Source organism: Schistocerca cancellata, chromosome 1 (genome assembly GCF_023864275.1).
Source record: "Schistocerca cancellata isolate TAMUIC-IGC-003103 chromosome 1, iqSchCanc2.1, whole genome shotgun sequence".
Classification (NCBI taxonomy): Eukaryota; Metazoa; Arthropoda; class Insecta; order Orthoptera; family Acrididae; genus Schistocerca; species Schistocerca cancellata.
Window position 1 is genome coordinate 524,949,527 of NC_064626.1, and position 13,359 is coordinate 524,962,885.

General features: G+C 45.8%; 1 pseudogene; it reads left to right on the top strand.

Moving 5' to 3' along the window:
• The first annotated feature begins 360 nt into the window (after positions 1-360).
• On the top strand, positions 361-478 carry LOC126104511 (5S ribosomal RNA; annotated as a pseudogene).
• Positions 479-13,359: the final 12,881 nt, after the last annotated feature.

Genomic DNA, 13,359 nt, shown 5'->3' on the forward strand with positions numbered 1-13,359 from the left:
CCCCATGCAGAGTCAGTTCACGGCAACATGGAGTTTGGAACACTTGCATAGAGTTCGGGACTCTGGCCGGGATAGCTTGATCTAACTGCAAATTCATTCATCCTCCACAAAAAAAGAAATGTATTTTCTTAGTGAAAATGTTGGGAAAATTATTAAGATCTTAATTTCTCTGCTCCTGTATGATGAATATCTGCTTCAGTCATATCACTTCAAAGCATTTTATCCCCTTTTTTTCCTCATCAGCTTCTCGTTCTTCACCCTTCAAGTGTCCGTAGTCTTCCGAGGAAGCTATTGTAGTGTTGCTGTAAACTGAAATTTTCCGTTGCGTCCGAAGTTTTGAAGCACTTTAATCGAAAACTATGCAACGGCCTTGCCACAGTGGCTACACCGGTTCCCGTGAGATCACCGAAGTTAAGCGCTGTCGGGCATGGTCAGCACTTGGATGGGTGACCATTCAGGCCGCCATGCGCTGTTGCCATTTTTCGGGGTGCACTCAGCCTCGTGATGCCAATTGAGGAGCTACTCAACAGAATAGTAGCGGCTTCGGTCAAGAATACCATCTTACGACCGGGAGAGCGGTGTGCTGATCCCATGTCATTCCTATCCGCATCCTCCACCGAGGATGACACGGCGGTAGGCCACTCATGGCCTGAAGACGGAGTACTTAATTGAACACTATGCGTATCAAGATACCATCCCAAACAATAAACATATAGACTAGGCATCCTGCACTGATACACTGATGTTGATGTGTCTGACTACTCTGAAGTTCCTAACCCAACCATTACACCACTTTTTATCTGAAACTTCCTAGCAGATTAAAACTGTGTGCTGGACCGAGACTCGAACTCAGGACCTTTGCCTTTCGCGGGCAAGTGCTCTACCAATTTTTTTTCAATCTAACACCATGACCACTTTTTTTTAATTAGGAATCGCTGCAAGAACAGGAAGATAAGTAGGGCAGGGGTCGACACCCGAAGCCTGGACATCCCATCGCCTTAGCCAAGCAACGTGTTCTGATGGAAGGATCAGGAAGAAGATTTAGCGGGTTTGTTTATGTTGGTTTATTTATTTTTATTATTTTTTTTGTATTTGTGGAATTAATTTACTTTTATTAAAAAAAGATCCTACAACTGCTGTAACCGAGCGTCCGAGTCATCTCGTCTGTTGGTAGGAGTTCCCCCTATTCCGTCTGTAGAGGATCAGTATGCTTTAGGATTATTCTTCATTTTCAGCATCTCATACCCGGATCGCCCCAGTGAGCAGGAGGGTCCGCAAATAATGAACCTAAATAATTAGCGAAGTGGGTCCTGTATGTCGGGTGGTGGCTGAAGCCTGCATGTGTCGACATGAGTAGGGACCAAAAGTCGAGTGTGCCTTTGTGAGCATCACTAAATAGGTGGTAAAGGGCCATGCCTTTTTGCCAGTTAACGGCGTTCGTCCTGGGCGGTGGAAAGTATACGCCGTTGGGGCGTATCAGGGGAGATAAACTCTGGCAATCGCCACAAGAGTAATGCCAGCATGCGCTGCGTGAGTAGCCAGCACTCGTTGGTCGCGGCACAAGTGAGGCGATTTGCATCCGAGTCAATGCCTGATCATGTCGAAAACAAGGGGTCGTCTGTCAGATGACTGGAATGTAGTAGCCTCTGACGGGTAGCAAACTTCCCGTTCACAACCAAGTGCCACAGTGAACACACCATCGTAGGTAAGAAAGGCGTGTGTTCTGCTCACCACACTAAGTGCCAGCCAACTTCGGGATGTCTGTGGGCGACGGTACTGAAAGGCTGCTGCTGTTGATAAAGGCAATAATAGTCTTTCGTGCTGGGTATCCATGTCATCGGAAGGTCTGACCTTAAGTAGCTGAGGTCAATCAAGAACTCTCTGTTGTGGGCGAGTGCCGGTGAAATGTGTCGTACAGAAACTGGGGGATTCAGAGAGGATGGTGCTACTTCAGCTATCAGGGTGCCCGTGGCGTGGGTAGAGGTCCACATGGGACACATAGTGTTGAGATAAGCGATCACGCACAGTTATAGACATGAATTAAACCGATACCGTCCGCCCACTGTGGCAGTATCAGGGAGGCTTATCAGACTTTAAAAACAAGACCAGCACTCACGAAATGTCCATATGCTGCCTGACCTGTTGGCCATTTTAGCTGTCAAGGGAAGGACAAGCGCAAAATAGTTCAGTTTGGAGACAAGATAGGTCTTGAAATACCGTGTCCTAGGAGCATGTCCATTCGACACAGCATCAGAGCACGTGTCTAGTGTAATAGCTGGCGGTATGTAGTCGCCACCGTGCGGCATACATTACTACAGAACTCCACTCCTAAGCACCTGAGTACGGTCACCTTGTCAAACAGTACCGCAGTTACGTTGGATAGCCCACCTCCGACATCAATGTATTTTGTCTTCTTCACATTGACGGCGCTCCCAGCGACCGTCCTGTACTGGCATAGCCACTGAAGCGCCATATTCATTTCATCCTCTGATATGGCCAGGAACATCACATCATCGGAGAATGCACCACAACGAAACGTCACGTCTTACATACAGATGCCTGCTAATCGCCTCCGTAGACCATGCAAAGCTGGTTCAAAGGCTGCTGCAAGTAGTATACCTGACAAGGGCATCTTTGTCGCACTGACTATCCAACAACAATGTGACCAGACTAGTAACCGTTCACCATCATGCGGGAACGCACTGCGCGGATCAGACGAAGGACCACCTGTGCAGACCCTGGAGAGGGGCCCATGCATTCCAAAACTGTGCGTAGGAAGCTGTGGTCGATGCGGTCGAATGTGTGGTCAAAATCAATAGCGACAAGGGCGCCCCATATTTTGCAGGCCGCCGTCAAAACAATTACGTCGCGGTATGCTCCTAACGCTGTATGAATGTTGCTGACACCACCTAAACATGTTTCACCGGTGTGGATGGCTTTCCCAATAGCTGTGTGGACACGCGCAAGGAGGATGCAGGAGATCTTTTAGTCGTTGTTGAGGAGTGTGAGTGTGCGAAAGTCCTGTCACCTACAACCACCATTCGGTTTCAGTACTGGGACCAAGATGCCGTATGTGAATTCCGTGGGGACAATGAAATCAGGGCAGACCAGTTCTTGAAACATTTGGAGCCACTTGTCTCCCATAAGGTCACAAAAAGTGCTGTAGTATTCCAAGGGTAAACCGCCCAGCCCTGGTGATTTGTTCGGTGCTCCACGTGCTGACGCCGATGTCAGCACAACGGATTTGATAGGCAACAGCATAGTGTCATCAGGTACCACGCCCCTAGGCTCAGGAAAATCGTGCTGCAGCTCGTCATAATTACGTACGTTTCGCGGATCTTCCATGAACAAAGTCCAATAGTGTCAGGCGAACGTGCGCAGACGCCAGCCTCCATTTTTATCGCCGTAATGAGCTGATGTTTGCGGTGGCGCCTCTAGCGCACAATGTGAAAGACTGATGGAGTTTGGTTGGGGATACAGATTTGCAGTCTTGCGTGGATGCAGACACCTTCCAGCTGCTCTGCTCTGATTTGGAGTAGATGAGCTTTGATGCATTGTACAGACATCTGACATTTGGGAGATGGGGCTGTGTGGCCAGATCACGTAACGCTATACAATAAAATGCCGATGTCCTGCTTTGCCAGATCGATCTATCATGACCGTAGGCCATCAGGATCTTTCGGAGTGCAGGTTTGACGCATCCCAGCCACCACAGCGACGTGGAGGTATACATGAACAGATGCCTGAAACAACGACGCCATGTGTCAGTAACTGCTTGCCCACACACTTCCTCGAGAAGGAGGGTGACGTTTAGCGTCATTGGGCCTGTGCCGCACATGGTGAGTTATCAAGGTAATGTGATAGTGCAGATATATGCGAGATGATCGGTGAAGGCTGTCGGTCAGAGTTCTGCCTCACGAGTCGCGGTGCAGAGGCCACACTGTTGGCAGAGTGGCTGGTAAAATACGTATATCCGCGCTAGTTCCCATGATGTCAGAGCCATGTGTCGTGGAGTGCGAGGTATGCACCAGTACCTGTAGAGCTGGGCATGGGACGTAATGTGATATCTGGCCCTCGAGCCACAGAACGCTGTTAAAATCGCCACCCAATATGTAAAGGGCCTTTTTTTTTTTTGTGGTCATCAGTCTACTGACTGGTTTGATGCGGCCCGCCACGAATTCCTTTCCTGTGCTAACCTCTTCATCTCAGAGTAGCACTTGTTGCAACCTACGTCCTCAATTATTTGCTTGACGTATTCCAATCTCTGTCTTCCTCTACAGTTTTTGCCCTCTACAGCTCCCTCTAGTACCATGGAAGTCATTCCCTCATGTCTTAGCAGATGTCCTATCATCCTGTCCTCCTTATCAGTGTTTTCCACATATTCCTTTCCTCTCCGATTCTGCGTAGAACCTCCTCATTCCTTACCTTATCAGTCCACCTAATTTTCAACATTCGTCTATAGCACCACATCTCAAATGCTTCGATTCTCTTCTGTTCCGGTTTTCCCACAGTCCATGTTTCACTACCATACAATGCTGTACTCCAGACGTACATCCTCAGAAATTTCTTCCTTAAATTAAGGCCGGTATTTGATATTAGTAGACTTCTCTTGGCCAGAAATGCCTTTTTTGCAATAGCGAGTCTGCTTTTGATGTTCTCCTTGCTCCGTCCGTCATTGGTTATTTTACTGCCTAGGTAGCAGAATTCCTTAACTTCATTGACTTCGTGACCATCAATCCTGATTTTAAGTTTCTCGCTGTTCTCATTTCTACTACTTCACATTACCTTCGTCTTTCTTCGATTTACTCTCAAACCATACTGTGTACTCATTAGACTGTTCATTCTGTTCAGCAGATCATTTAATTTTTCTTCACTTTCACTCAGGATAGCAATGTCATCAGCGAATCGTATCATTGATATCCTTTCACCTTGTATTTTAATTCCACTCCTGAACCTCTCTTTTATTTCCATCATCGCTTCCTCGATGTACAGATTGAAGAGTAGGGCGAAAGGCTACAGCCTTGTCTTACACCCTTCTTAATACGAGCACTTCGTTCTTGATCGTCCACTCTTATTATTCCCTCTTGGTTGTTGTACACATTGTATATGACCCGTCTCTCCCTATAGCTTACCCCTACTTTTTTCAGAATCTCGAACAGCTTGCACCATTTTATATTGTCGAACGCTTTTTCCAGGTCGACAAATCCTATGATAGTGTCTTGATTTTTCTTTAGCCTTGCTTCCATTATTAGCCGTAACGTCAGAATTGCCTCTGTCGTCCCTTTACTTTTCCTAAAGCCAAACTGATCGTCACCTAGCGCGTTCTCAATTTTCTTTTCCATTCTTCTGTATATTATTCTTGTAAGCAGCTTCGATGCATGAGCTGTTAAACTGATTGTGCGATAATTCTCGCATTTGTCAGCTCTTGCCGTCTTCGGAATTGTGTGGATGATGCTTTTCCGAAAGTCAGATGGTATGTCGCCAGACTCATATATTCTACACACCAACGTGAATAGTCGTTTTGTTGCCACTTCCCCCAATGATTTTAGAAATTCTGACGGAATGTTATCTATCCCTTCTGCCTTATTTGACCGTAAGTCCTCCAAAGCTCTTTTAAATTCCGATTCTAATACTGGATCCCCTATCTCTTCTAAATCGACTCTTGTTTCTTCTTCCATCACATCAGACAAATCTTCACCCTCATAGAGGCTTTCAATGTATTCTTTCCACCTATCTGCTCTCTCCTCTGCATTTAACAGTGGAATTCCCGTTGCACTCTTAATGTTACCACCGTTGCTTTTAATGTCACCAAAGGTTGTTTTGAATTTCCTGTATGCTGGGTCTGTCCTTCCGACAATCATATCTTTTTCGATGTCTTCACATTTTTCCTGCAGCCATTTCGTCTTAGCTTCCCTGTACTTCCTATTTATTTCATTCCTCAGCGACTTGTATTTCTGTATCCCTCATTTTCCCGGAACCTATTTGTACTTCCTCCTTTCATCAGTCAACTGAAGTATTTCTTCTGTACCCATGGTTTCTTCGCAGCTACCTTCTTTGTACCTATGTTTTCCTTCCCAACTTCTGTGATGGCCCTTTTTAGAGATGTCCATTCCTCTTCAACTGCACTGCCTACTGCGCTATTTCTTATTGCTGTATCTATAGCGTCAGAGAACTTCAAACGTACCTCGTCATTCCTTAGTAGTTCCGTATCCCATTTATTTGCGTATTGATTCTTCCTGACTAATGTCTTGAACTTCAGCCTACTCTTCATCACTACTATATTGTGATCTGAGTCTATATCTGCTCCTGGGTACGCCTTACAATCCAGTATCCAATTTCGGAATCTCTGTCTGACCATGATGTAATCTAATTGAAATCTTCCCGTATCTCCCGGCCTTTTCCAAGTATACCTCCTCCTCTTGTGATTCTTGAACAGGGTATTCGCTATTACTAGCTGAAACTTGTTACAGAACTCAATTAGTCTTTCTCCTCTTTCATTCCTAGTCCCAAGCCCATATTCTCCTGTAACCTTTTCTTCTACTCCTTCCCCTACAACTGCATTCCAGTCGCCCATGACTATTAGATTTTCGTCCCCCTTTACATACTGCATTACCCTTTCAATATCCTCATACACTTTCTCTATCTGTTCATCTTCAGCTTGCGACGTCGGCATTTATACCTGAACTATCGTTGTCGGTGTTGGTCTGCTGTCGATTCTGATTAGAACAACCTGGTCACTGAACTGTTCACGGTAACACACCCTCTGCCCTACCTTTCTATTCATAACGAATCCTACACCTGTTATACCATTTTCTGCTGCTGTTGATATTACCCGATACTCATCTGACCAGAAATCCTTGTCTTCCTTCCACTTCACTTCACTGACCCCTACTATATCTAGATTGAGCCTTTGCATTTCCCTTTTCAGATTTTCTAGTTTCCCTACCACGTTCAAGCTTCTGACATTCCACGCCCCGACTCGTAGAACGTTATCCTTTCGTTGATTATTCAATCTTTTTCTCATGGTAACCTCCCCCTTGGCAGTCCCCTCCCGGAGATCCGAATGGGGGACTATTCCGGAATCTTTTGCCAATGGAGAGATCATCATGACACTTCTTCAAATACAGGCCACATGTCCTGTGGATACACGTTACGTGTCTTTAATGCAGTGGTTTCCATTGCCTTCTGCATCCTCATGTCGTTGATCATTGCTGATTCTTCCGCCTTTAGGGGCAGTTTCCCACCCCTAGGACAAGAGAGTGCCCTGAACCTCTATCCGCTCCTCCGCCCTCTTTGACAAGGCCGTTGGCAGAATGAGGCTGACTTCTTATGCCGGAAGTCTTCGGCCGCCAATGCTGATTATTTATCAAAACTTAGGCAGTGGCGGGGATCGAACCTGGGACCGAAAACGTTTTGATTATGAATCAAAGACGCTACCCCTACACCACGGGTCCGGATAAGGGTCCATATTTCCTTGCAAATGTGGGGCAACCTCCTCCAAATGAAAGACGTTCCTATCACCACGGTGTGAAGTACCAGAAGGAGTGTAGATGTTAATGATGTTGACTGCATCAAGCGCGAGAGTGATGCCTCGCACATTCGGCAAATATGTTACGTCCCCTCCTGCGCCATCACCAGATGGTAGGCTATAGGTGGTGCAGCCACATAGGTCTAAACGCAGCCCAGGATGGACCTCCTGGAGAAGGGCAATGTCCAAGTCTGCATATCGTGTAACGTGTGGCACTTGACAGTGGAATGGACACCACTGACATTGATTGTTCCCACATGGTATGACAGACATATCATGTGGTGGAGACAATGTACGGGTGCAAGCCCATGGTGAGCTTGTACTCCACACAGTCATCCAGCTGCATGACATGCATTACTGACTGGCAGAGCCCACCAGGCCCATTGTCAGCCACGAGCTCCAGAGGAGTTAACGATGTGTGCTGCGCATCATCTGCCTCCATGTCATCCACTCGATCACCAAGAGAGGATTGGGAGGTCAGTGGTGGCTGGCCACTTTGACAGGAGCCCACGTTTTGGGAGTCGATCCGACGCGCCTCGTTTTCAGGGCCACCAGGTGTAGGAGAGTGTTCTTTGTCGTCAGGAGCCTTCTGGTGAATGAGGGCGCTGGATTCCGTTGCAATGGCAGACGCGACAATGGAGTCGATGTCTTCCATCAGTCTTACACCCCTGTCCCATTCTTCAGCTGACAAGCGACTCTTCTTGTGTCGCTTGGGTGATTTTTGCCTGTGGGTCTGAGACTCGACATCCACTGTTGGTCGGGGCTTGACACGGTCTCAGTTATCGGGAATCCCTGTGTCTGATACAGACAGTGGCTGGATGCCCCAGACACTGCGATGGGTGGAGGCTGGAAGAATCTCTGCACCGTTTGGTTGCGGTGGTGTTGTCGTCGTCAGTGCGGACTCTCCAACGGAAGCTGCTGCAGCTTGAGATGGTATCAGGTTTTGATCATCCGTCACATCATATCGTGCCACCTCCACGTACGTTAGCAGGTAGGAGGTCATTGTGGATCGTTGGGGAAGTTCACTGGGAGCATCTGAACGAGACGGCGCTGCAGACATTCAGTTCTAACATGGCCCTCCTGGCCGCAGCCTGAGCAGGTCCTCGGTTGGCCATCATATATAACAAGTGTGCGGCAGCTGCCTATGAAGACATGTGATGGAACGCGTTTCTTGAGTTCTATAAGCACTTGGCGCACCTCGTTAAGGACAGGATACGTTTCGAATGTATTACATTTCTCCTCTGTGTGGCTCAGAACTGTGCCATATGGCCGCAGCGCGTCAACGACAAGGTTGGCGGGAACTCCGAACAGTAGTTCGGAGACGCGTACGGTACGCACCCCCAGTCCAGCATGGTCAACTGCTACCACGATCACACTACCGTCAGTGTGGCAGAAGCGGAAGCCGTTTTTAGATCGTTGAAGGAGTCTATCACAGGACACTTCGTGTATCAGTTTGAGGTACACTGTGCTGGATACAATAGACAAATGGATGGCCATCAGTTCTTGCGGTTCTATGTGCACGACGTCTCGAAGAAAGCGTTCTACTTCATGGGGCTTCGGTATTGTGTACGATATGTTGAACATTAGTTTAATTGTGGCTTGTCGATGTGATAACGCCATGGCGGGTCGTTACCGGTAGCATAACGTGCGTTGGCGAGTAAACAACAAGGCCGGCCGAGCGCTGCCCGGCGCCCTGAGCCCGCCCGCACGGTATCGCGGCTGAAAGCCGACTGCCAAACAGCTACCCATGCACGACTCACAACTTTAATTCCGCCAGTACCTCGTCTCTTACCTTCCAAATTTCACAGAAGCTCTCCTGCGAAACTTGCAGAACAAGCACTCCTGGATGAAAGGATATTGTGGAAATATGGCTTTACCACAGCCTTGGGGATGTTTCCAGAATGAAATTTTCTCTCTGCAGTGTAGTTTGTGCTGACATGAAACTTCCTGGCAGAATAAAACTGTGTGTCGGAAACAGACACGAGCTCGGCATCTTTACCTTTCGCAGGCAATCTGCCAGGAAGTTTCATATCAGAGCACACTCCGCTGCAAGACTGCACTGTATTTTACGAAGATTTCATCCTAAATACTCATTTTTTTCGAAATTTTGTAGCCTATAAGAGAATGAGTTGGGATGAATTTGAAGAAATGCACTGAGAGGCTATACGAGAAAAGTACAGAAAGCAGGTATAGATACGACTTTTGGAAATAATGAAGAACGAAGGGAGATCTCCGAGAAATAAAGTTTTGTTTGCAAAATACTGCAGTAAAACAAACCCTGTCCTTTCCTTGCATTATTCAGCTATATATTTGTTTACCCTTGTGTATTTATGTTTTTCCTGTATTTATATGTTGTTGGGCAGCGGCAGCTGGATGTGAACAGCGCGTAGCGTTGCGCAGTTGGAGGTGAGCCGCCAGCAGTGGTGGATGTGAGGAGAGAGATGGCGGAGTTTTGAAATTTGTAATACTGGATGGCATGAACTGCTATATATATTATGATTATTAAGGTAAATACATTGTTTGTTCTCTATTAAAATCTTTCATTTGCTAACTATGCCTATCAGTAGTTAGTGCCTTCAGTAGTTTGAATCTTTTATTTAGCTGGCAGTAGTGGCGCTCGCTGTATTGCAGTAGTTCGAGTAACGAAGATTTTTGGTGAGGTAAGTGATTTGTGAAAGGTATAGGTTAATGTTAGTCAGGGCCATTCTTTTGTAGGGATTTTTGAAAGTCAGATTGCGTTGCGCTAAAAATATTGTGTGTCAGTTTAAGCTCAGTCTTGTACAATTTTCCTAAGGAGACGTTTCAACCCTTATATCGCAAAACGATTTGGCTGTATTCGAATTACAGGCACGTCTAAGAAATATTGGAAATATGAATTGCGTAAGAGGGTATGGCACACAGAGAGATGCTAAAGATAATATTTGATTTCTATCATCATGAAACAGAACTAGCTTTACACCGAGCTTGGTATAAATTCAACTGTGAAAAAGAAGTTGCAAGATTTCGAGAGCAAGTGAAAAGAAGCAATTAGCAGTCAGCCTTTGGAAATTAGTTCCTTTGCCTATTGAATGTATAAATATAAATTTAGGGACTACAGTGAAGTCCTGTTCACTACAATTATCAAGCTCCAAGGAAATAGTCATTGGCTTACGATCAGAAATCTCCATGGAAATAGGCATTGGCTTACGATCAGATATCCTTGCTACGATACCTCCTGAAGAAGACAGAGTAGGTTTTTATTCAGAAAATTCAAGAAAAGGGCTAACTTAATCTTGAAATTATATGAAGAAGCCTCATCCAAGCAAGAAGAGAAAGTGTTATGATGTGGGTAAATTTTAGTGGGTATGTTTCTCGTAGTAACATTAATTTTTTGATAATATATTTAATTCGTTTCACTATAAGTTTAAAGTTCTTAGCTCACTGCGAATTTTTTATCAGAAATATTAACTAGTCTGAATGAATTTTTTGCAGGAAGTAGTCCTGATGTGTTTGCGTACTTCTTGCATTACTATTACCGAAAATGCTATTTATTTATTTTATCACTGCATTTATATAACGATAATTAAAGAAAATTTAAGACTGAAATTTTAAATAAACCTAAAAATAAATTATATATTTGTCATAAAATGAATGCACAGAACCGTCGAACTAAGTCTAGAGAATGAAACAAGAAAATCTGGTATGTGAAAATTATGCTGTGAGTACCGACAGTTGGTTTTAAAGAATACCAATAAAATCATATTACACTACTGGCCAATAAAATTGATACACCACGAAGATGACTTGCTACAGACGCGAAATTTAACCGACAGGAAGAAGATGCTGTGATATGCAAATGATTAGCTTTTCAGAGCATTCACACAAGGTTGGCGCCGGTGGCGACACCCACAACGTGCTGACATGAAGAACGTTTCCAACCGATTTCTCATATACAAACAGCAGTTGACCGGTGTTGCCTGGTGAAACGTTGTTGTGATGCCTCTTGTAAGGTGGAGAAATGCGTACCATAACGTTCCGACTTTGATAAAGGTCGGATTGTAGCCTATCGCGATTGCGGTTTATCGTTACATTGCTGCTCGCATTGGTCTAGATCCAATGACTGTTGGCAGAATATGGAATCGGTGGGTTCATGAGGGTAATACGGAACGCCGTGCTGGATCCCAACGGCCTCGTATCACTAGCAGTCGAGATGACAGGCATCTTATCTGCATGGCTGTGACGGATCGTGCAGCCACGTCTCGATCCCTGAGTCGACAGATGGGGACGTTTGCAAGACAACAACCATCTGCACGAACAGTTGGGACGACGTTTGCAGCAGCATGGAGTATCAGCTCGGAGACCACGGCTGCGGTTAACCTTGACGCTGCATCACAGACAGGAGCGCCTGCGATGGTGTACTCAACGACGAACCTGAGTGCACGAATGGCGAAACGTCATGTTTTCGGACGAATCCAGGTTCTGTTTACAGCATGGTTATGGTCGCATCCGTGTTTGGCGACATCGCGGTGAACGCACATTGGACGCGTGTATTCGTCATCACCATACCGGCGTGTCACCTGGCGTGATGGTATGGGGTGCGATTGGTTACACGTCTCGGTCACCTCTTGTTCGCATTGAGGGCACTTTGAACAGTGGACGTTACATTCTAGATGTGTTACAACCCGTGGCTCTACCCTTCATTCGATCCCTGCGAAACCCTGCATTTCAGCAGGATAATGCACGACCGCATGTCGCAGGTCCTGTACGGGTCTTTCTCGATACAGACAATGTTCGACTGCTGCCCTGGCCAGCGCATTCTCCAGATCTCTCACCAATTGAAAACGTCTGGTAAATGGGGGACGAGCAACTGGCTCCTCACAATACGCCAGTCACCACTCTTGATGAACTGTGGTATCGTGTTGAAGCTGCATGGGCAGCTGTACCTCTACACGCCATCCAATCTCTGACTCAATGCCCATGCGTATCAAGGCCGTTATTACGGCCAGAGGTTTTTTTTCTGGGTACTGATTTCTCTGGATCTATGCACCCAAATTGCGTGAAAATGTAATCATATGTCAGTTCTAGTATAATATATTTGTCCAATGAATACCCGTTTATCATCTACATTTCTTCTTGGTGTAGCAATTTTAATGACCGGTAGTGTAGAAATTGAACACTCGAAAACCAGTGAAGTTATGGACTTCTAAACTTTGATCTTGCTACATCTTTGCGTAATAGACATGATTTTAAAATTTGGTTGCTATCGGTGAAGTAGAAGGAAATCTGAATTTTTGGATGGAATTTTCCCTTAAATATTACACCGTATGTACTGTATGTCCGTATCTAAGGCTACACCGAACCTAATTACGGTCATTTACCTGAACGCAGCACACCGTTTGCACTTCTCCTGCGATACCAGTGGCCGCGCTGCGCAACGTGACGGCCAACCGTCCCACTGTACCGCCAGCACTCACGACACAGGCGCCAAACGAGCGTGAGAGCTCTTGTTCGGCTCGCCGCATCCTCGACAGACCTGCTGTAGTCTAGGACACGTGTAACTAGAAATTAATTTTAACATGTCGAAAGGTTGCAAAACTGCCATCAGTCACTTTTTTATGATAATTTGTTTTGTCATTTCTAGTTCCATGCTGCTTTGCTCCTCTCCTAACGAAGCAGAAAGTATGGACTCCATTGCATGACATTTGTCTGCGTTTCCGTTGCAAAGATCTTGTACTCGGTATCCGTCAACACAAAATTTGATTGTAAGAACATCTCAAGGCAAATCTTGTTAGTCTCCATTAGACAATATTATACAAATTTAAAGAGACATGTAGCTGACACTTTTTGTCGTT